Below are 24,733 nucleotides of genomic sequence, written 5' to 3' on the forward strand. Positions count from 1 at the left end.
TTTATTCTGGATTGGATAGGGAGTCACAAGGTTTTGAGAAGAGGAATAATGTGAACTGACTTACATGTTTAAATGATCATCTGGCTTCTGCTGAGTACAGACTCCAGACTGTAACAAATGTGGAATGAAAGCAAAGAGACCCAGAACACTGTAATAATCTAAGTAAGACATATTGGTAGCCAAGTCCAGGAATAGAAGCAGGGTGGTGGTAGTAAATCACTGATTCTAGATGTATTTTAAAAGCCGAGCCAATAGGATGTTCTAACAGAGTGTGAGATACGAGGAAAGAAAATGATCAAGATTTTGAACCTCAGCAGCTATGAGGAAGGACTTTTTAATAACTCACATAGGAAAGATAATATTTGCAAAGCACTGGTGTATCCCCCCATGAGAGATTATTCAATTATGCCCAGTAACATGTGTATGAGTACAAATAAAATCTGCCATTTGCTTTGGGTCTGCTACATAGTTGACATGTTTCAAACACCCCTTTTTAATACTCACAACAAACTGAGGCTCCTAGGGACCAAGAAGCTTGTTCTAGGACACAGGACAAGTGAATGACAGCTCAGCTGCAAATCCAATATTTCTCTGGACACCAAACAAATAATTTTTCCAGAATAGCACATTTATTTGAAAAATCATATATTAAGCATGGAAAAGAAGATAACCTTCAATTCATAAAAATACGTATTTAAATAAGAAATGCATGCCAAAACCAGATTGGCTCAGTGGATAGAGCATCGGTCTGCAGACTGAAAGGTCCCAGGTTCGATTCTGGTCAAGGGCATGTACGTTGGTTACGGACACATCCCCGGTGGGGGGTGTGCAGGAGGCAGCTGGTCGATGTATCTTTCTCATCGATGTTTCTTGCTCTCTATCTCTTTCCCTTCCTCTCTGTGAAAAATAAATAAAATTTTTTAAAAAAGAAAAAAGGAAATGCACATCTCCTGTCGCATAAGAGGACTCAATGATGTTACTTAAAAGGTTGCTTATCTGGCCGAAACCGGTTTGGCTCAGTGGATAGAGCGTCGGCTTGGGGACTGAAAGGTCCTGGGTTCGATTCCGGTCAAGAGCATGTACCTTGGTTGCGGGCATATCCCCAGTAGGGGGTGTGCAAGAGGCAGCTGATCGATGACTCTCTCTCATCAATATTTCTAACTCTCTATCCCTCTCCCTTTCTCTCTGTACAAAATCAATAAAATATATTTTTTTTAAAAAAAGGTTGCTTATCTAAAAGAGTTAACCATTTAAATGCCACAGGCCTCAGTGAATGTTAGCTTTGGATCTTACCAGAGCCTGCTTTTAAATTCTACACTTGTTTTGCTACACTGAGACTCCCTCATCCATGCCCATTTGGGGCTACTTGTCTGTCTCACCAATGAAGAGCCTATTCTCTGCTTTCTGGACCTTGCCATTCTGCAACTAAAGATGAATGTCTAAGTCCAAACCCGCGAGCTACAGAAGGTAATGAGGCACCTTTCAAAACAGCAGAGACTCATTCACCTCTGCCCATGCAGTAAGGAATATGATGGATGGCTTTGGATGACATTCGTAATGGCCACCAGCTTTCAGAAAAAGAGTTTCTAAAGGAGTCTCTACACAGACTCTAAGTATTCCCTGTGGACTGACATCAGTTGTCAAGAATAAGTTGGAAAGTCAGGAAGAATAATATTAAGGAAGTATTTTTTAAAAACAAACTAACCAGCCCTAGCTGGTTTGGTTCAGTGAATAGAGCATTGGCCCATAGATTGAAGGGTCCTGGTTTTGATTCTGGTAAAGGATGTGTATCTAGGTTGTAAGCTCCATCCCCTGCCCTGGTCAGGGGCAGATATGGGAGGCAACCAATCAATGTGTCTCTCTGTGTATCTCCCCCTCCCTTCCACTCTCTCTGAAAATCAATGGAAAAACATTCTTAGGTGAGGATTAACAAAACAAACAAAAAAACTAACCAAGAATGTTTATATTTTAAATTAATTGAAGTACCTATACAAAACTATACTCTATGAGACCTGACTGTCCTTGTCCAGGTATTTATAAAAGAAGCCCGAAGAATTATCACAGAAGGGCTGTCCACCAACTCCATCAAAGAAAGTTCAAGTTAAAGACCAGATCTCACTTTATGTCCTTCCCAGAATCTGTAATCAAGCATTGTTACAATAGCATTACAACAAACTTGAACTCCATCTCTTCCCCAAATCAGGAAGTTAATGGTTCTAACTGTGCATTTCAGAATGCAAGTGACTAAAACAACATTTCTCTACACTTAAATGAGCTACAGCTTTTTTACACTTAAATGAGCTCACCTACTTTCTAGGAAATGTTCCTGCAATCATTACATTGCATTGTTAATGGGGACAAAAATGAGATGAATAAATGACTAGTTTAAAACTTTTCTAAAATATAAAACACTCACTCAACAATCATTTGCTGCATAAGTCATGTGAGTCAGACACATTCTGGACACCTAGAAAACAAACCTGACTATAACCTGCTCCCTGCCCTCAAGAAGCTTCTAGAATAGTGGTGGGAACATTAAAATATCACTATTTAATATGAAAAATAAAACTATAATGGATTTATGCATTGTGGTTTAAGGGAGCTGTCCATAAAATGTGAGTTGAGGATACTGTCAGGACAGCTTAGAGATAATAGAGAATTACTCAGAATTAGAATAGTGTATTAAGTGGATCTCTGATGCCCCTAGATTTTGCCAGTGAAATCCAAGATATTCACTATGAATAATATGAAATATCCAGATTTGCTGACACTATTGCCATTTAGTAAAAACTCAAGTAAATACCAGTGAATCTTTCTTGACTAAATGGCCATAAATAGGCAAGACTATCTCTTCACCAAAGATCACAGGATTTGATGTTTCTATTGATGAGTGAAAATAGATATGTTTACCCATTGACAAGACATTGGCATTAAATCATTAATGTTATTCTTCCTCTCCTCACAACTGCTCCCCACCCATAATTTCTTATCTCAATAAATGACCCAAGAAAGAAACCTAAGAGTAATCCTGATATTCTGTCATCCTCAGTCTTTATCGCTAACCCCACACCAAGCCTGCTCTCCAGTTTCTCCTTTTGTCCCAGCTACCAGCACCTCCCGCATTATAACCTGTCCACATGAACTATAGGCCCCCATTAATCAAGCTATTCTACTTTAAAATATCAGAAATATTGATATTTTCAAAATTCAAATATGATCTTATCAGTCCCTCGCTTAAAACTGTTATTAACTCCATATAACTTTCAGCCTACTGTTCAAGATCCTTAAGGTGGCCCCAAAGTCCTATGGGATAAGGCAGTTTCAGGTTGTACCACCCTCCTTCACTGTTAGAGCACTAACCCATCAGTAGTGTCCAACTTCTCTCAATAAGCCAAACTTCCTCCTGCCTCAAGTAATGTGTGGATCCTCTTACCTCTATCTAGAACTCTCCTACCCAATGCCCAATGCCACCATAAACCTCAAGTCAAATTTTTCTTTTATTTTCTTTTAAGCATTTTTATTGGTTTCAGAGAGGAAGGGAGAGGAAGGGAGAGAGAAAGAAACATCAATCATGATGGAGAATCATTGATTGGTTGCCTCCTGCATGCCCCTGACTGGAGATCGAGCCTGCAATCTGGGCATGTGCTCCTGACCAGAATTGAACCTGGGACTCTTCAGTCCACAGTCCAATGCTCTATCCACTGAGCCAAACCATCCAGGGCCAAATTTTTCTTCTTAAGAAAAGATTTCTCTGGTCCTACATACTTGATCTGTCCTTTCTACTCCCTCATTCCCATCCCCTCCAGTATGCCTTTCACACTCTCAGTACTTTTCCTTCACTGGAATGTGAACTCCTGAGGGCAGACTAAGTGTCCACCAATTATAGCTTTTAATTACATACTTTGTGATATTTAACTAATGTCTATTTTTCCTCCTCACCAGAATGCAAATGACATGAAGACAGGGACCACATATATCTTGTTGCATGCCAAAAATAAAAATTGAATTTTTTTTCTCTCTCTCCCCCCATGCAAAAGGTGATAAAAGTCCATGACAAGGTCACATATTTGTATAAAAATACATAATTTTTAGTGATCGATTCATATATAATTAGGAAAAAGACATAAGTTGGATAGTGTGTGTGTGTGTATGTGTGTGTGTATGTGTGTGTGTGTGTGTGTGTGTGTGTGTGTGTACAAACCTCTAGATTGGATAAATATCCTTAGATAATAGAAAAATGTGTGTATGTGTGCATGTTGGGTATGGTGGTGGTGGTGTGGAGAGGTAGAGGATTCAGAAAAACTAAGGGCCAGACCCACTTATATAACCTATGTGCTATATGACTTTAGGTTATCTTCCTTAACTGTTCAGTCAGCTTCCTCGTCTATAAAACTAGAAATAAAAATATGCTCCTGCCCAACTCATGTGACATGTTGGAGAGACTTCTATGTGAAAGTAAAGAGCTCTACAAAAGTAACAGGCTGTTAATGTATAGCCTTGAAAATAACATCCACTGTTTAAATTTGTAAAGGATTTGCCTCGGAGGACAGTCTGATTCTGACCAAATTTTCCAGTGAATTACCAAGGCTACTAGGAGCTCTCCACAGAGCAGGTGTCACTGCACAGGACATTACCTTTTTCTTGCATTCAACAGTGATGGGCGAATAGAGTTTCTGAAAGTGGAGAAGCTAAATATTTCTCACCTCCAAAGTGATGCATCTTTGGAAAACAAAGTAAAGAGAAAGCAGAAACCCTTAAAAATAGATCACAAATTAAAATGCTTATGGGGATACACAGATAACATAAAAATGAGAGGTAGTGAGGGGATAAAGATACCATAGCACTCTAGAGATGAAGGGAACACATAAAATTTGTCCAAACCAAAGAGAAAATAGCATTCTGTCATTAATTATGTTAAGGAAGAGAGCAAGCATAAATCAGGCTGTCCCAGGCAAACCAGGCCATCTGGCCACCTGGACTAGGCAGCATGACTGCTTGGTTCTAGTTAATGTGGGAACACCAACCTATTGTTGACATGTCTTCCCATTTTTCAAGAGAATCCAGAAATTTTCATATAAATTTTATAAAAGTGCTGGCAACTAATTTTTCAAAAAATACACATATTTAGGCAGTCAGCTTGTGACCTGTTCCTTTAAGGATTTCCTTCATCATTATTCACCATCATCACCATCAGCTTAACTACTATTCTCCAAAGAGACATGTATCTGGACCACCTTCTACTGCAGAGAGAATCTTTGCTAAACACATTAATGAGTTCCTGCCATCTACCTAAGAGATGCTCTCACATGTATCATCTCATTGAAACAGCCCAACATCATGGGGCAAACATTCTTACTATCCTCCACTTTACTGGACAAAAATCAGAGACTCAATGCAACAAAATGATTTAAATTCCTGAACAGCATACCTGGGATGCAAAGTCATCAATTCTCCACAAATAACAAGTGTACAGGGTAGATATAGAAGGCAAGGAGCAAGACGGTACCATTAAAGCAAAAAAAAATTAAAATAAAATAAAATAAAATAAAAAGGAGAGAGAGAGAGAGAGAGAGAGAGAGAAAGAAGAGAGAGAGAGAGAGAGAGAGAGAGAGAGAGAGAGAGAGAGAGAGAGAGAATCTTGACTGTCTGGCACTAATAGAGTCTCAGTATTTGCTGAATGAATGAATGAATTAATTAATTAATTAAAAATAAATAAATAAATAAATTCATTTGTAAATTTGTGGTTGCCATGTTGACATCTATTATGTGAAAGATAGAGTTTTTGGAGTTAGACACATCTGCAGTTGAACATCACCTTCACCATATACTGCAATTTGAATTTTGGTAGATATTTAACTCTTCTAACCTCAGTCCTTCACCTCTAAAATGGACATGGCATCCACTTAGAGGACTGCTTTAAAAAATAATTGGAATAAAATATGTGAAACAACTAACATATTGAAAACCACGGTGCATAGTCAAAGCTCAATAGATATTTACTGTCTCCAGTCTCTTGGGAAGAAGGAGATACGTCCTTGTTTTTTTCTTTTCCCATTGCTTTTATTCGTTGTCTATAAGGGCCTCTTACCCCTATCAAAGTTATCACTATTCCATTCTTTATTTTCCTCCCCTTAACTAACTTTGATTTACCCCTAACAATAGGGCTCCTCTCCCTGATTTTCCTATAAAAGCTCTTCTCTTACAATCCTTTGCCTCTGGGCTTGGGGTAAAAGGGAAGGGTGTTGATATTCTCTGGGCTTCCCATTGCCAATTTGAGACAAAGCATCCACACCCTTCAAAAGCCACCTGTATCCTCCTCATGTTGGTTGGACTCCAACCTATCATGGGATTGGGAAGACAAGAGACCATCATCAGTAGATAACTGCTGGATAAATGAACTCACCTTACAAACAATTTAAACCCCAATTCATAGGCTAGACTTGGAGATAGCCAGTAATTGCAGAGAAGTTCAACAATATGGTATAATTAATAAGCACCTGTCCAGTGCTCAAGATTATTATGTGAAAGAATAAAATAAAAATTTTAACAAAATCCTTTCTCCATGATTGTAGATGCACTTATTTTTAGATGTAAAGGCCAGGTAAAAAGAATCTAACCAACTGTTAATATCCATCATAAAAATACAGTTGACTAAGGAACCATAGCATTGAAAGTCATAGAATATCTCATAAAGGCAATTTCACTGTCAGTGTGTATTTCATGGAGTATATCCATTAAAGCTACTCTTTGGTTAATGATTAACAAAATCAGGTACATCCATTTAGGAACATTCAGCTGTCACTTACATTTATAAAATACCTAATGAAACAGCACACTTCCAACAAGGCAGGAGCCTTTATCAGACAGGTTCTACAGCTGCATACTCCAGTCTCCGCTACAGGAAAGCCTCTGATCTGATGGCCATTCCATGCTTGTGAAGTCAGAACTATCACAAAGCAAATAATGACATTGGATGCTCCTCAAAATTTACGCTCACTTGGCCCATAAATCATCATTAGCCAATGCATAGGAATAACTCAATTTTTTGGTCTAAGTGAAAAATGAAAGCAAAATTTAAATGTCTGCTTTATTTATATTTTCTGAGATTAAAGATTCCAATAAAGTCCCATTAAGAGAAGTCTGTCACCAGCATAATTAACAACTTCTCATTTAAAGTGTGAGGTTCTCTTCTCTGGCTCCCTACACAGCATCAAGGCACTCATTAGAGAGCCCTTGTTGATGGAGCAAATAGGGGTGTGATGGAGACTGTCAAGAAAAATGCCAAAGTGATACAGGAAGACAAACATACCTGTGGCTCCAAGCATATGGCTGGGGATGGGGGAATCCCTGAAAGGTTTTTGAGTTGATATCTTCACACACCTCAAAATATTATTTCAATATGGCTGTGGGGTGCCATTTCCCATCACTGTACTCTGGTGTGTGTTGGCTCAGAAGCAACCTCTTAGCTGATGCGGGAGTGAGGAGGTGGAGGGTGGAGGGGGTAGGAGGAAGGCACTGGTCCTTATCCAGGTATGTCTCTCAGGCCAGTGGGGAGTTCAGGGCAGGGTAAACTGCATGATTTTCAGAGTCTAGGTCAATTACAAGAAACGGTATCTTGAGGAAATACTAGGACTAAGCCTGATCTGCAAAATGAGTGGAATTCCTAGAGAAAAATAAAGAAGGGAAAAAACACTGGGCGTGCCACAACAGACAGGGAGCCCAAGGGAGCTGTGGTCACATCAGGCACAGTGCTCCCCCTGCCCAGCACATGCCCTTTCCCCAACGTGTCAGCCCCTACTTAGAAGTTATGTGTCTCACTGTTAGGATAATAAATCAGCTCTAGAAACTATAAACATAAATTAATATTTCTCAGTTTTTATACAAACTAGAAAATAAACTATGATGGCAACCTGTCACAGTCATGTCAGGTATCAGATTATACCCACCCCACATCTGCCCCAATATCCCCTCCTCATCTCCTCTTGATAGCTCTATCCTCCAAGGTTACAGAGGCTCAGAAATTCTCAGAATAGCCGAGCTTTCTCATCTTCTGTGTTCCCCAAGAAAAAGCAAGCGTAGACTCTCAGGAGCTACTACAAGTGACAGGAATCTCCAGGCTCCTTCTGTGTTGACAAAATTCTGCAGGCACGGAAGCCTGTGCAGGGACACAGCCTAAAGGGTTGACTTTTCATTTACTTCTGTCTCTAGAGCACACGACACTCTAAGCTCCAGCATTCAATGTTAAGCATTTAATGCAGGAGGATCAAGGGGAAGCAGGAAACGTGTTCAGATTCATCAACCGCTAGTCTTGCAATGAATTTTCAGCCAGAAAAACAGGGACCTTGCTTTAAAAAAAGGCAACATTGGTAACAATGTAAGACATGTATTTCTGGAGACCTATAAAAAAAAATGTCATTAACAGAGTTTAGTTTAGAGTCTAAAGACATGTGACCCTCAAGGAGGTCAATACGCACAAGGATGCAAATTGCTATAGTAATAGATGTTAAATCTTATACCTACCAGCAGAGATGGAAAGAGAGTGTGATCTTTTTGAAATTACTATGGTTAGGAAAAAGACACTTAATATAGAAAGTTAATAACTCAGTATTCCATATTATATGAAGCTATAATGGGTCTCATAGTTAGGCATGACTGATAAAATGTTGACATGATAAATACAGAATAATGACCTGAAGTATCTGTTCTCTTAGTCCTTCAAGTATAAGAAATCTGAACCACTTAGTTTTATGCCTACAATATGAATTCTTGATTTTCTAACAGAAGAATTTTTCTGCAACTGTATGGACTGATCCATGGGGAATTACTTTTTGAAAGGGAAAGAAGAGTGAGATAATCAGAAGAAAGTCATGGTACTTTACATTTGTTGAATCCTTCAGGTTCCACTCATTCATCCAATGAGTATTTCGGGAGCCCCCATGATGTGCTATGCTAAATGTTAGGTGGAAGGTGGTGACCAAAACAAACTGATCTCTGTTGTCATGAGTCAAAAGCTTTCATACATCCTAGAGAGCAAGACAGAGCAAGAGCTGGTACCCATTGGCTCAGCCTCGTCACTTCCTCTTTTTGTTGTTATGCTTGGATTGGAGGTTCACTGGAGACCTCTCAGGAAAAGGGGTGCTTCCTAGAAGGAAATAAAAGTATCTTGTGGGATGTTCAGGCTTCCTAGAGCCTGTCACTGTAGCAAAGGTAACCTCAATCTTTTCAGGCTGATTTTGTTCTTTATTCTGGTTGTCAGCCCTCTTTAGGACTCAGCCACTCTCTACTTCTCTGCTCTGTTCTCTTCTTGTTGAAACACATCAGTTACAAAGAGGCAGCAGAAAATAGTGGTCAACAAGCAGATTCTGGAGTCCAGAATCCCAGTTTTAAATGCTAGTTCTGCTACCTACTAGCTGTGTGACCATAAAGATATTAATTAACCTTCCTGTGCCTTAGTTTCCTTATCCATAAAATGGAGATATTGTTGAAAGATTCACTTATAAAATTGTTGGAAGATTCACTGACAAAATATAAAGCACTTGAAGTGGTCCTAAATTCCACTCCCTGTCACCTCTCTTAACCCAGATTCTATTTTATGGCTCTACTCTATGTTTCCTATTTTAAGCCCCAGATAATCTTTATATGACAAATCCCCTCAAAGTTTGCTGGCCCACCTTATGTTAGCATCTACCTGGGGCCAGTTTGCTATGGCTCTAGGCAGTGAGATTACTTGTTTCAAAACAGGGCCATATAGAAGGGGCCATGGGCATGGCAGGCAATATGACTGGCACTTCAAATGTAACCATTACAGACATGGCAACCAAGGTTTTTAAAAGTTTGGTGATTAACCCAAGTTCATTCTGTTAATGGTTACCAGAGGTAGGACTCCAATCTGAGAGTTCTGACTTCAAGAGCAGTGAATTTTCCCTGTTTCCTCTGGGATATTTTTTTCTGTGCCTGTGGAGGCAAATTCAGTCTCACCTAGAATCACTACTTTACTCATAAGTAAGTATAGCCAAATTATATTCAACAGCAGCAAGTAAAAACTAAAGAATTGAGGACTTTTCCAGCTATGTCCATAACCTGGACATTGTCTATTGTAAAATTTTCTCACCTAATACAATAATATATTCTCTCTAGTAGGAATTTGCTCTTTTTCTCTCTTTATTCCTTTCCCCAGATTGTGTGCTTCTGTGCTAAGAGGGAAACTTTTCATAGTTCTATCAATACATAGTTCTAAGCAGCTCAAACATTGCCAGGTGCCATTTCTGGAAGAGGAGAGGAATTTGGGGGAAACTAAGACTCCAAGAATACCCAAAAAAATTAAAGTAGAAAAATGATAATTTATCAGTGGGAATAGAGAATTGGGCAGCATGAGATACAATCCTTTTTCCCCCCACTACTCAGTAAAGTTTGTATATACTATTTGATTCTTCATAAGGAGACTGGATCCTTTAGTCTGTATCCTTTCCCCAGGCCTTCAGGAAATATTCTGAACTTTACGTTTTTAACAGGTTTGGATAAATCTTCACAAACAGAAGCTGGCTATTGAAAAATGAGAATGGAGGACCACAGTTGGGATATCTTGGAACACAAAACTAGTTCTTAGTTATCCTGAGGCTTTGTGTCTTGGTGACACCACATCCATTATGTTGAAATATTGACTGAGACTTGTCCTCTGTTAGGACAGGAGAGACAAGTGCTTACACTTAAGAAATTAAAGAAACCTCTCAATGACAAGTATCAATAGTAATGATTGTAACGAACCAAGATATCAGATTAACAAACAAGTGGTTCCCTATTATTGCAGGAAGAGCAATAGGAACTTTGTTAATGATTCTTCTAATGGTTGGCCTCTGCTTATCAAATTACCCACAGAGACAGTGTTGCCGAATGGGAAAAGCTCTGTCATTAACTTAGTTTCTCTTTCTGATTTTACTTTATTTCCCTGTAACAAGAAGATTAATATCTATCACATAGTTGTCATGAAGAATGCATTGGGTATATAAAGCTTATTTATTTCTCTTATGAAAAATCCTTATAAAAAAAAAAAAAAAAACTTCCACAGGACAATTTAATATAATGGTCATTATATCTGTTCTCAAATTATAACACTCATCACAGAGCTATAAACAACTAGTCCTAAGAGAATTTATACAAAAAAAAATTTTTTTAATCCAACTTACAAACTGGTGACTTTTCCATTGAACCTTCCTACTTTTTGAATAAAGTCAGTGAGAGCATTTCTTAACAACTGTCTGCTAGCCGAGCGTGAAAATTTTGTCTCTGCTCTTCCGTGCCATCTGGTCAACCACATACCCACCTCTCGCTCCTCTGAGCATTCTGTGCAAGGCAAAGGCTGAAGTCTTTGAAGCTCTGATGTTGGCACTCACTAAAAAATTTCTTAATGTACATTAGGAAATGCTTAAAGCCATAAACTTGGATAATTAGCTAACGTGGCATTGCTCAAAGTTCTGAGTGCAGGGAATTCACTAAAGGCAGCGTTTCAAGTGTTTGCAAGGGGATAATTTGGAGTAAAATTTGACAGCTGAATCGAACAGATTGGAATATAGACGTGTGAGGGCAAAGGTGGTTGAGAAGTATTTCTAACCTCTGGGAATGCTAATCAGATTTATCATCTCGGCATTTTCGCCTGCTTTTGGTTTGGTGATGACACTCAGAGCAACTAAGTAAACCTCTAGACAGAGGTGCTTTCCCATAGGCATAGACCTAAAAATTGGCAGCACTTCCTCTGAGGATGCCATTTGTTTCTGAGAACCATTGGATCTTGGGCAGCCCAGGACATGTGTTTTAAGAAGCATCCAAATAAATACTAGGTGTTAGACTCTTACATGCCAATCAATCAACAATACGTATTAAATACCTAGCATTATTAGGCATGGGGTGGGGGAGCACAAAGAGCAGAATAGGCATATGCTTATGAAAGGATAAGTAAGAAGACATAATCTGCACCCAGTTGGTGGTGAGAGATACATCCATTAATCACTTTTAGGGCTCTGTGGGAGTCATTTGGAAAAGTGGTCAAATGGGAATTAAAATAATCTACTCACTTCACCATTAAGACCCCATGGTTTTATTAGACAATACCTCAACTGAACAAAAAAAGATGGTTTGTAAAATAGGACATGGAGACTTGGAGATGTTGAGAAGGAAAGGAAAAGGAGATAAAGTTTCGGGGTGTTTATTTTCCCCAAAAGAACATAAAGATGATTATTTAATAATCTCATGGTATTATTTCAATCTGTGGCAGCCATCTACAAAAGATCCACTTCTCAGTCAGTTCAGCTTTTAAACATTCTCCATTATGTATAATTGTGTCAACCAGTTTCACCCCAAGGAATTTATTAACAAAGAAAAAATGTTAATAAACACTCTCGGCACAATGGCCAGCGGGCTATTCCAATCTGAAGGGGACCTCAATAGCACCTTACTCCAGAAGGGCTTTCCTCACAGACCTGGTTTCTCCCTCCCCTCAACTAATCTGACTTGGGTTTGATGAGTCACTGTGCCAGCTCACCTTGTCATTCACCGCACACCGCTCAGAAGGACCCAGACAGACTCGCACGCCCACACAGACCTCAGCGTCAATAAGAGTCCTGATTACTCACTGTTCTCAAACAGCAGGAGATTATGGGTCTCCTGCTTGGCAGAGCCTCATTAAGTAATGAGAAAGGGAGCGGACCTAAAAAAAATTAATAGTCAGTGATTCCCCAGTGTAACTTCCTCATCAACTACAGCAGACAAATTAATTTCCTGCCCAATTGTGGAATGCTTTGATCACTGTGCTAAGAAGTTCATGCTCTATCTTGGAGGCAATTAGGTACCATGAATGGCTTTTAACAGGGAGGGATATTATCAGATGTGCATTTCATAAACATAAATTAGAGAATGGAACCTTGAAGAAATACTAAGGAAAATACAGATCATGGCCTGGAATGGATGCCAGTTAGGAACTTATTACCACTGTGTAATCTGAAAAACTGAAATTAATGGCTGACAGAGAAGAAGCAGGGGAGGATATATCTTTGAGAAACACTTAAAGGGCAAGATTTTTTTTTAAATATGTTTTATTGATTTTTTACAGAGAGGAAGAGAGAGGGACAGAGAGTCAGAAACATCGATGAGAGAGAGTCATCGATCAGCTGCCTCTTGCACACCCCCTACTGGGGATGGGCCCGCCACCAAGGTACATGCCCTCGACCAGAATTGAACCCCGGACCTTTCAGTCCACAGGCTGACACTCTCTCCACTGAGCCAAACCAGTTTCAGCAAGGACAAGATTTAACCACCAAATGAAGATGGGGGAAACTGAAGATGAGGCTATGTTGTCTAACATAAGTACTAGAAAGGGTATATTGAGGGCAAAGCTAATGTGAACGAAGCTTTGTTTGGGGTACAAAAGATAAACTCATACATAGTCTTTTGGGGAAGAGACCACTGTGGGCTGAACCAGTAACCAAAAATCACTCAGAATTACCCTAAGTGCCATGTCCCTATGGGTGAAGACAGGATATCAGGGACATTTTTTGTTTTTGATGTTCTACTGTAGCTGAACATGCATCTTATACTAAGCCTGGTCAGGCCAAGTCTGGTCAGGTGCTTGTTCTCTATCTGTTACTGATCTTCATCAAAGTATAAAATTGAGATTTCTTTCCCCAGATATGCTATGGAAGGTCAATTGTAATTCTGCAGTAACAGTTATGTCTGCAGCAGAAGTTGTAGTAATGACTTAAACTTATAAAGTGCTTCACATTTTTAAGACATTCTGACATACATCACTCATTAATTCAATAGCCCATCACGGGAAGTAACTATAGTGATTAAGAGCATATGCTCTGGAGTCAGGCTACCTATGTAGTCTCTGCCACACCCTCACTCTGTGACCTTAAGCAAGTTGCTTAACTTCTCTCTGCCATTTTCTCATCTCATCTACAAAATGTGTGTAATAGTGTTGTGATGACAACTGAATGAATTCATTCGTGTAAAGCATTTGGGAGAGACTCAGATGGAACATGGGTAATTTGTATTATTTTTAAAGTAAATCCTTAAGTACTTGGTTATTTATCTTTGAACCTAATTCCGCTACTCCCTCACCCCCACTCATAACCACTGAAATACTTAGGAGAGTACATAGAATAAAGGAGAGTTCTCTAGAGATGTTAATAAAGTGCCAATTTGAATGGAATTACCACCCCTTTTTAAATATTTTATTGATTTTTACAGAGAGGAAGGGAGAGGGATAGAGAATTAGAAACATTGATCAACTGCCTCCTGCACACCCCCTACTGGGAAAGTGTCTGCAACCAAGATACATGCCCTTGACTGGAATCAAACCTGGGACTCTTCAGTCCGCAGGCAGACACTTTATCCACTGAGCCAAACCCGTGAGGGTGAAATCATCACCCTTTTGATCACCACATAGGAGGCAGCATTTGTGCTGTGCTCAAATGAATAAGTAAGATTTGATGTTATATTATGTGTCCCCATAACAGTCAGGGGACATAGGCAGAGTATCCTATATAATTAAAAATCTAATATGCAAATCAACCAAACAGTGGAACAACTAGTCACTATGATGCACACTGACCATCAGGGACAGATGCTCAATGCAGGAGCTTCCCTCAGCCTGCAGGTCCTAGGCCAGCCAAGGTGGGTGCCAGTGGGCATGGGCCCGATCATCCCACCGGTTACCCCACAGATCAGCCCTGATTGCCAGCAAGGCCTAGGGATCCTACTCATGCACAAATTCCCTGCATTGGGCCGTTAGTGTTCTATAATCTGCAATTTGCAGATGACACTTCGCAAAACATGAAGATGCAGTGACTTGCCTGAGGTCATACCACTATCAGACAGCATCGGTGGGTTAGAAGCATTGTACCCAGCCTCCTGGCCAGCTCCATCTGTGTGGGCTTGAATAGACCCTGCAACATCACAGCGAGCATGCTTGACTCTTATTCTGTGTTCTGAGTTGTAAGCAAGCTAAATAAAGTTCTTCTCCCATGCCTCTAAGTAAATGACCATTGTATACCATTGTATACCTCATGTTCAGGCATCTGCTTTGCAGCCGTCACTGGGATGAGATGAAAGCCCAGTGCAGAGCAGATGGACCATATCCCCATTCTGGCTGGTTCACCACATTAGGCTTCTCTGCACAGGCAATGTCAGCAACTCCTCCACCTGGGGCGGCAGCGATGGGAGACATGCCTGGGCACCTGCAAACCAGCCCTCCCACCCCCAGCAAATGCTCCATGAAAGAACCTGACATTTAGAAATTCAAAAGGCTTCAAAACCGCCACCATAATAAATATCATATTGTGAACTTCCTCTTAGTTTATGGTTGAGCATTATTTTTCTTTCCATCACATATTGGGGGTGGGAAATACCATCATCTTTTCAGGTTTGGACCCTTGAAAAGTTATATTAGAATTTCTGTTTAAAGCTAAATCTGGAATGGTAAAATTTGCCTTAGCATCTTAGAAATGTTTTGTCTTTTGGTTGAGGTTATTTTAACACAAAATTAAAAAATTTAACCTCAGAGTACAGACACCTTTTCGAATCAGACAAGTAAAACAAAATGTCAGCATTATCGCTCCTATGTTTGGTTTTGCCCAAACTATTTGAAAAATCTATTAATTTACATCTACAACACACCCTTCTGCCACGCTTCACCCAACACTTCTGTCAAAGCAAGGGAACTCCTCAAGATCAGCCTCAGATCAGCCTCGTGCCTAAAGTATCCTGTTACATTCAGAGACATATTATAGAAACATCAAACAGACCATCAAACCTCAGAAGGAAGGCAGGAGTGTTGGGGGGGAGGGAGTTAAGAGATCAACCAAAGGACTTGTATGCATGCATATGAGCATAACCAATAGACACAAACAGTAGGGGGGTGAGGGCATGTGTTGTGGGGTAGGAGCAGCTGGGGAGAGGTCAATGAGGGGAAAAGGAGACTTCTGTTACACTTTCAACAATAAAAAATTTAAATTAAAAAATTAAATCATATACTACAATGATGTAATAATATTAAAAAAATAAGTTATCCTGTTTCAACATTTTATCTGCAGCTGACTCTGGATGGCAATTTTTCTTCCTTCTTTTGTTTTTCTTTGAACTTACCCAGTATTTGCTAAATTTCATCCTCTACAAAGGAAATAAACTTAAGGAAAAGAAAGAAACAAAGACACCGGCTGAAAAGTGAAAAGGAGATAAGCAAGGATAGGTCTAGGGCCGGTAATGCTTTGAAAACAGCTATTGTGCTATGCCAATTTACATAATAAACATGACCTCAAAATAAGTATGTTCGCAAGCAAATGTTGTTACTTAGAGTTAAGTAACAAGTAGAAAGATAGGCAAATATTGGCCATTGAAAGAAAGGATGTGTATAAGGAAGATATTTAGGGTTTACTTTTGTTCCTGCTCATACCATTTTCTGAACGACATATTATCTAATAATCTGATTTACTAATAAAGATGTGCACCAGTTGAAATTCTGAGCTTTAAGCCACTGGCATTAAGATATTAGATGATTTCTTTAATCCCTTGAATTAAATGAAAATGGAAAAGTAAGAGACCTTCAATATAATATACTTTTAATTACTCTGATACTTAAGCTGAGATATGAGCAATTTTTCTGAGTTTGCATGAACTCTGAGTCTGAATGAGCTTTAACTCCCATTTAAATAAAAACTTTCAAACTTGGACCAAAACTAAAGCTAAAAATGAATCATGGTGATTGATACTCTAATTCTCATGCCTTGTGTCTATGGTATCAGTCTTTTAAGACCATTTCCTGTGGTGCCAGAGTCAGTTATGTATTCTGCTCAGGCCATCACCTAGAAACAGCAACAGAGTCCAACATCATGTTCTCAAAAACACAGAAGAAATAAAATTGTATTCATCTTACACAATGCCATTCCCCATAAAGATTTCACAGCATATATAATTTACCTCAGTCAACATTTGCTTACAGTCTATCCATATCAGTTCCGGTTTTGATTATGCAAAACAAAGTTTTTCATGTGGAAAAGAGAGTAGTTGAATGGCAAATATCGCTAATATGACTCATCATTTTACCTTGTGACCCACTACGACTACCTGTGTTTCTGATCTGCTTAATTCATCCAGCTCATCTGTGAAGAGCAGGACGCATTTCCATAAGCATAGCACAACAGACAGACAGTATCACATCCCTTATGTTCAACAAATGTTCTTACTAAGAGCCTACTAATGCCAGGAAATGTACCAAGCACTGGAGAAAAGCTTAAAAAAATACAAACAAGATCCCCAAAGTCTTGTGTTGAAACTCTGGTTGACAGACACACAATAAACAGATACACAAAGTAATTTTAGTTGTGAGAAGGATGAGAAAGAAAAAAATTTAACGGTAGAAAGTAATTAGGGCAACAAGGAAAACCAAGTAAAACTCTTAGAAAAACTGGTGATTCAAAGCCTCTCTGAGACATGATATTGAACTAAACACAAAAAGGATCCAGACAAGTCAAAAGCTAGGAGCAGAGCATTTCAGGAAGTTAAAACAGTATGTGCAAAGGCCCTGAGAACACTTGGCGTATCCAGTGTGACTGAATGAAGAAGAGACATAATAATGGTAGAGAGACCACACAGGGCCTATGGAGAGTTCAAATTCTAAGAGCAGTAGAAATCCATTAGCATCGTTAAAACAAGGAAAGGCCTACTGTAATTTCTCCTTTTAAAAATACCTCTCTAACTGATGGTAAGGGGAAAAATCAAGGAAGCAGAGACACCAGCTATTATTGAGGTGCAGATGAGAGAAATGTTGATAGTTTAAACTAGCATTATATAGTAGAAGTAACAAAGAGAAGAGAACTGATTAGAGAAATGTGTTGGAAATAGAAACATAGAACAAGGAGATCATCTGGATGTGGGAATGCATGCTGAAACAGTAAAAGGAATAAAAACTATTCTGAAATTTTTGGCTTGCGAAACTGGAGGCTGGAGTTCAGGAGATGAATCGAGATATAAAATTGGGAGTCACCAAGCCATATATGGTATTTAAAGCCTGGAACTGATGAGGTCATCCAGGAAATATAAACAAAGAGAGGTCACTTCAATATTTGGAGAGCAAGTAGTGACTGAGAAGCCACCTGAGGAGCCTGAGAAGAAAAATCGGGAAGCGATAGGAAAACCATCTGACATGGTGCTACAACAGCCAAAAGACAAGAGTTGCTCAGGAAATCAATCAACTACATTGAATGATGATAGGAGTTTGGGTGAGTTTAGAATACAGGCCTATACATTGGATCTGGCACCTTAGAAATCATTATTGACCTTGACAAGAGGTTTCAGTGAGAGATGGGGATTAACATTTGATTGGAGTCTATGAGGACTGAATATGAAACAGAAGACAATGTTTTTCTTTTGGAAAGTTTTGCTGTAATGATGAACAGAGAAATAATGAGGTAACTCATGAGAGATGCAGGATCAAGGGAACAAATGGGGTTTATTTTTTAATATGAAAGAGTCTAGAATTCTAATCATAATGATTAAGTAAATGGGAAGAGAGGAGGAGAACAACAGGGAAAGAAATCTTTGGGGAAACAGGAGAGACCAGGATCCTGAGTGAGAATAAAGGTGAAAGTCTTAGCTCAGACCAGGGCCATGTGTTCTATGAGGAAAGACAGAAAATGTGAGAACAGATAGAAGCCAGCAGGTCTATAGACTGTGGTGAAAAGACAAGATTATCAGTTAGAGAACTGGGAACTCTGGGAGGTTTGACAAGAGAGCTGACAATATGAATTAATTGTTTCAGAAAGAAATTGAACTCACTAGTGAACTATAGGTGGTGGTTAAATGCCATTTAAAATTTGCAGTCATTGTTAAATGTGAAGCCAATACATCAGACTTTGTGATTTTCTTTAATTATGTTTGGTTGCTATTGTATGGGAACAGAAAGGATGGACAGTTGTTTTGACCCAAGCTTGGGATTAATCTGACAATGCAGAAAATGTGCAACAATGGGGTTAAGAGTATCTGCAAGGGAGAGATATAGTGAAAGACCAGGAGATCAATTTAGGTAACGACAGAAGTAAAGAGAGGAAGTGAGCTGTTGATAGATAATGCAAAGAGGTCCTATCGTTGGGTTGGGAGCTCAATAAGATTAAAAAAAAAAAAAGTTGTTGCAGAGAGGATCTATATATAGAAAAGACTAATATGCTAAGTGTCCTTCCACCCATCCGACCGGTTGCTATGACACACACGACCACTAGGGCTTCATTTGATTGGTGACTCCTAATTTTTATCTCTAGATTCATCCAATGCAGGGGCTGCCGAGCTGCAGTGACTTGGTAACAGTGGTTCTCGGGTAATACAGCCCAAAAACAGAGGAGGGAGCCCAATTCCTCGCGGGGCTGCACTATTCCACCTTCAGCTGTGGGTTATGCTGTTGTTGGGGCACTGTCAGCCCCAAATCTGGTTTATTGCACATTTGTATTTGCGATCCACACCCTATATGACAGCAACTTTGCAGAGTGTCCTCTCGAACTCTGGGACCCATCAGGGGATGTCAGAGAGCTGGTTTTGGCCCAATTCCTGCAGGCCAGGCCAATGGACCCCACCTGCCAGAGGGACCCCACTCACTCCACAGATGCCCTTTGAGCCATGGCACCACCCCAGATGCGGTGGGCCAGGAGGGAGTGGGAGGTTGGCTCCAGGGCATGTCTGGCCCATCTCACTCAGTCCTACTCCACTCCACCTTCTAATTAATTTCCTTTCAATGTGCACAAATCCATGTACTGGATCACTAGTCTTGAAATAAAAAAGCTTCAAAATCATGCTTGTTGACCAGGGAGTAGGATGCATGCAATGAAGGTCTCTGAGATGGTACAGTTGCTGCTGATGATAACCACAAGAGTCAGTAGCTGGAGTGAGAGGAAGATTAGATCATATATTTTCATCCTTAGCAATTTCTTGTAGAGAATCAAGCCACAAATACCACTGTGGAGTCATGGGACAATCTTTGATGTGCAAGTAGAAAACCCTGGGTCAGGTTATTCTTCTACCATTTTCTAATGGCATGACTTGCCAACCTCTGTTTCATCATCTGAAAAGCGAGGAGTAATAATAAAGCAAACATACACAAGGTTATCCTCACTTTTAAATAGAGTGACCTATGTCAAACTCATTTTAAACCAGGAAACCAGTATAAAATGCAAATCATGATTTAACTTATTTCAGAGGTAAGGAAAGCAAGCCTCAAGAAAGCAAAATGATTGAGGTTAGAGAGTAAATGAAGAAGCCAGAATTAAACTTCTATTATTTGATTTACAGTTCAGTGTTCTTTTCAAACCCCACCATTTACCATTTTTGCCAAACACAAGATCTAATTCCCATTTGTTAAAAACAAATGATGTTGCATATTTTACTCTTTGTGCAATTAAACTCATTATAATGAGAAGCATGATGGTACACTAAATTATAAACTGATTTTTCCTGAATTGTCATCCCAAAGCAGACATCCTTAATTCCCTAATATTATAACACATTAACTCCTGAGATCAATGAGTGAAGATCTGCACAACTAATTATTTTGAGTATTAATGTTCATTGTAGTTCATAAGATCTATGTAATTGCTAGAGCAATCCACAATATGAATCTGGACATATTTATGGGTTTGCATTGCCAGTTTATTAAAACAGAACTCTACCATAGTAAAATAAAATAAAATCTCTCTCTTGAACCAGAGCATTGTATTAGCCACAGAATAAAATGAAAGTAGAAGCAAAGAGTGTTTAAAAAAATAATTTAACTGAACCTGTGTAAGTAAAATGTAAGACTTTGTGTGACCCTATGAAAACCAATGAATGAGAACAATAAACTAATTTTAGAACAGTGAAAAAGAGAAATAGTATACTTATCACTCTTCTTTCACATCTGGGATGAAGAATGTAGTACTGGAATCCTAACTTAATCACAGTGTGAGCACATACAAATAATGATTTATCTCAGATTAGCCTTTGCTAATCAGGTCATGATGGGTTGTACTGTCTTGAAAAGAAGGCACAGGATAAAAATAATTATCCCAGAGTGTGACACTGAGCATTGACCCTAGAGTCCACTCTTTCTTTCTTAAAGGGCACTGTTGTGGCTGCTACACCCCATACGTGTGGTATGAACTGAATGCTAAAAAAAAAAAAAAAAAGAAGAAGAAGAAGAAGAAGAAGAAGAAGAAGAAGAAGAAGCAGCTGACCATCTGCCAACTACTCTATCCCCAGCCCCTACCCCTTAAGAGATGGGGTGAAAACAGACTTGCTATGTTTCTGTTTTATAAAATAAAACTTCTTCCCATTTCTTGTTGACTTTTCACATTCTACCTTTTCTTTTTTCTCATTTTTATAAAGAGACCATGAGAGGAGATCAGAAAAGGACATTTGCTTTAGTAAACATGATTCAGCTTGCCTCCTACACAACCTGCCAATTTCTTCTCCCAACTACCTCCTCTTCAGCAAATGCCAGAGCCGGGCTCCTAGACCAGTTCTGAAAGAATCTGTTTGGTTGTGGCTGTGTGTGTGTGTGCTTGTGTGTGTTTGGGAGTCAAGACTGAAACTGTATCCTTTCTAGTTTTGTCCAAAGCAACACTTTTATTAATCACTTCATCTGTTCCTTAGTCCCAGGGAAAACCTCTCAAAAATTGCTATTCCATACCTCCTCTCAGTTCATCAAACTCAGTCCTATGTCTGCTTCTCTCATGTTTAATTAAATGCCCTTCCTTCTACTTCTACTGAGAAGATAACAGTTCTAAGACACAAACTATCCTATCTTTCTCTAAATATTTATTCTATACTCTACCATCTCTGTCCCCTTCTCCCTCCCTCATCCTTGATCTACGACCTTCTTCCTTCTCCAACACACCATCCCTACAATACACCTAATGCTTTTCTTCCTTTCCATATCTACATCTGTACATCTGCACTGCTCTATGCCTCTCCAAATTTTACTAAAACATAAAGATTCATTTCAGACCCTACCTCCTGTATAAAATCTCTCATCTCCCAGAAAAGGGAGACATTTCTTTCCGATTTTTATGAAAATTATATATATATAATAAAGAGCCAGGGTCATAACCACTGTTACTACTGAAGGCTGACCAGACCAGAAATCAGTGCCGGTTTGCCATGGCAATCCAGCATTGACTGGGGCCACTGCCGGCCCCCAAACCAGCACTGACTTCTTAGGGGGTTGCTGATCAAGCCTGGAGAGAGGCCTGCAGAGAGAGTGGCAGGGTCTGTTCAATAGCCTCTGTGGAAGCCATTGATCAAAACTTGCCTCTCTTTCTCTTCGGGCCTGGCCAACAGCTTTGCCTCCATTTCTCTCCAGGCTCCCACCAGGGCTGCTAATTAGCCCTGCATTTCTGATCGGGCTCTGTTTATAGGCCCAGAGACACTGACTGGCATAGGAACTGACCAATTAGAACCAAATCTGGGTCAACTGTGAGGAGCCAACGGCTGCCTAGGAGGGGGAACTTTTGACACTGACTGGCAGGGAAACTGACCAATCAGAACCAAATTGGCCAGCAGAGAAGGGCAATTGGGGGTGAGATTTGGCCAGTGAGGGGAAGGCAGTTAGGGGTGATCAGGATGGCAGAGGCAGTTGGGGGTGAGATGTGAGATTAGGCCAGCAGGGGAAGGCAGCTAGGGGCGATCAGGAAGGCAGGCAGAGGCAGTTAGGGGTGATCAGGCAGCAGGCAGAGAAATTAGGGGCAATAAGGCAGGCAGGCAGGTAAGTGGTTAGGAGTCAGCCATCCCAGATTGTGAGAGGGGTCCTAATTGGAGTGGATACAGGCGGGGTCCTGATTGGAGTGGATACATCCCTTCTCCATGCATGACTTTCATGCACTAGCACTCTAGTCATTATATAAGTGATTTGGCAATTTGGTGCCCTGTGATAACTGCAATATTATCTTGAATTGTTTTGTTTCATATTTTGTTATTTAATTTTCATATTTGTTATTTTATCTCTGCCATGCCTTTCTCCATGTGTTTCAAAAAGAAACACAAACCAAACTCTTAAAAGTGGTTATTTGTGTAAAACTCTTGAAGAAATGTCAAAGTTAGGAACTTACTGTACAAGGAGCCAGTGCCTCAAACATGCTCTTCATTGGCAAGTCCTATGAATGAGACTAACGGTTAGGACTTGTTTTCTGGTTAAGATCAAGTGCTACAGCTATGGCCACTGTTCCCCCATCCACATTCTCTCCCTTGAGAACCACAAAATCTCAGTCAAGACCAACCTGACATTGACAACCCCATGCCTGAGGTCCTATGCAGATTTGCGCTTCTTAGCTCTGAGGTTGGACACTTTTTATCCATGCACGCACTCCATGTTGGGCAAATCCGTTGAACAGGACTTTTTGTCCAGACATTTCTTCTTTGATCTGATGATTTGCACCGACCACAGGCTGTAGTGTGCATATTCAATTTGGTTGATGCCCAGTCTGGCTCTTGCCAAGTCAGATGATATTCTCTTCTATTACCCACTGCATGCAGATAAGGAATTTAAGTACAGACAGATCCTGCACAGAACAGTTTATTCAGAGGTTCTTTCAGCTACTCTTTATTAAGCACCTGCTTGCCTTTGGACCTCAAACCTTGACGCATGGGCCATCTGCTTCCCCTCTTTCCTAAACTCAGTTTCCAACCCCTGTGCGGCCTTGGTTAATGAGTCATAAAACAGGATGAAAAGCACTGTGGGAGGTGTGGATCTTAAAAGGTCAAGAAGCACGGCTCTCAGGATACCTGCTTTGCCATTTCACTTCTCTACAGGAAGAGGCAAGGAGCATTCGCTTCTCAGACAGTAGAGCTACGTTTTCCCCTCACTTATCCCACAGACCTGTGTCTGAATTCCTCTCACATAGACAAGGAGAAAAATAAAAGAGCTGCATCTCTAGCTCACAGAGCAGAAAAATACTAAGCCAGGCTCATCAATTCAGTGTTTCTAATTTTCACACATTTCTTTTATTTTCTGCATGAGTGAAACCCAAAAGGGAGGATGTCCAGTGATGTAGTAACATTGAACAGTAAAGTGACAGCAATGTCCAGAGTTACCCGGGGGGGGGGGGGGGGGGGGGGCTGTCTCATGTTCAAAGCAATACAAACCCAGCAAACGCCACCTGATCACTCCCAAGGAAGAAGTTACATTTACACGATCCATGAACATTGAATGGACCCGCAGGATAATTCTGAGAGTAACCTGCTATCTCAGTGCAAAGATATCTTCAGTTTTCCAAATGCTGCAAAGACCCCATCAGTTTTCCAAATGTGCCTTCCTTAATTGACCTTATCAATTTAGCTTTATCTTTCCACCCCTGGTATGCTGGGTTTCTAATTAACCTTGAATTCATTGAAACCATTTGCTTATTTTTGACTATTATTTTCCCATTACAGTATATATCATATGAATGCCTTTTCAGGTTCACAAGAGTACAGAATGCTGGCACTGCTTAATGAAAGCACATTTTATCATGACTAAGGGTTTGTCCCTGCATGATCAGTTCTTATACAAGCTCAGGGTTGTAATGGCAAGGACTGAGGCCTTCCAGCTGGGGTGGGATAGGAATGGGATCTGATCCAGCTGAATACCCTGAAAGATGGTGTACCTTGTGCAAGAAATGAGATCCATATGTAATGCAAATAATAAGGATGAAGAGAGCATCAAATCCAACCAGCAGGATATTAAAAA

The 24,733-nt window shown here is 39.9% G+C and overlaps 1 protein-coding gene across 1 annotated transcript in view; it reads left to right on the top strand.

The window, feature by feature from the left end:
- The window catches only part of KCNMB2 (potassium calcium-activated channel subfamily M regulatory beta subunit 2), a 227,569-nt gene that overhangs the window by 152,227 nt on the left and 50,609 nt on the right, over positions 1 to 24,733 (top strand). The window lies entirely within an intron of this gene.

The sequence above is a fragment of the Pipistrellus hanaki genome, assembly GCF_964339955.1.
Source record: "Pipistrellus hanaki genome assembly, chromosome: 2".
Taxonomy (NCBI): Eukaryota; Metazoa; Chordata; class Mammalia; order Chiroptera; family Vespertilionidae; genus Pipistrellus; species Pipistrellus hanaki.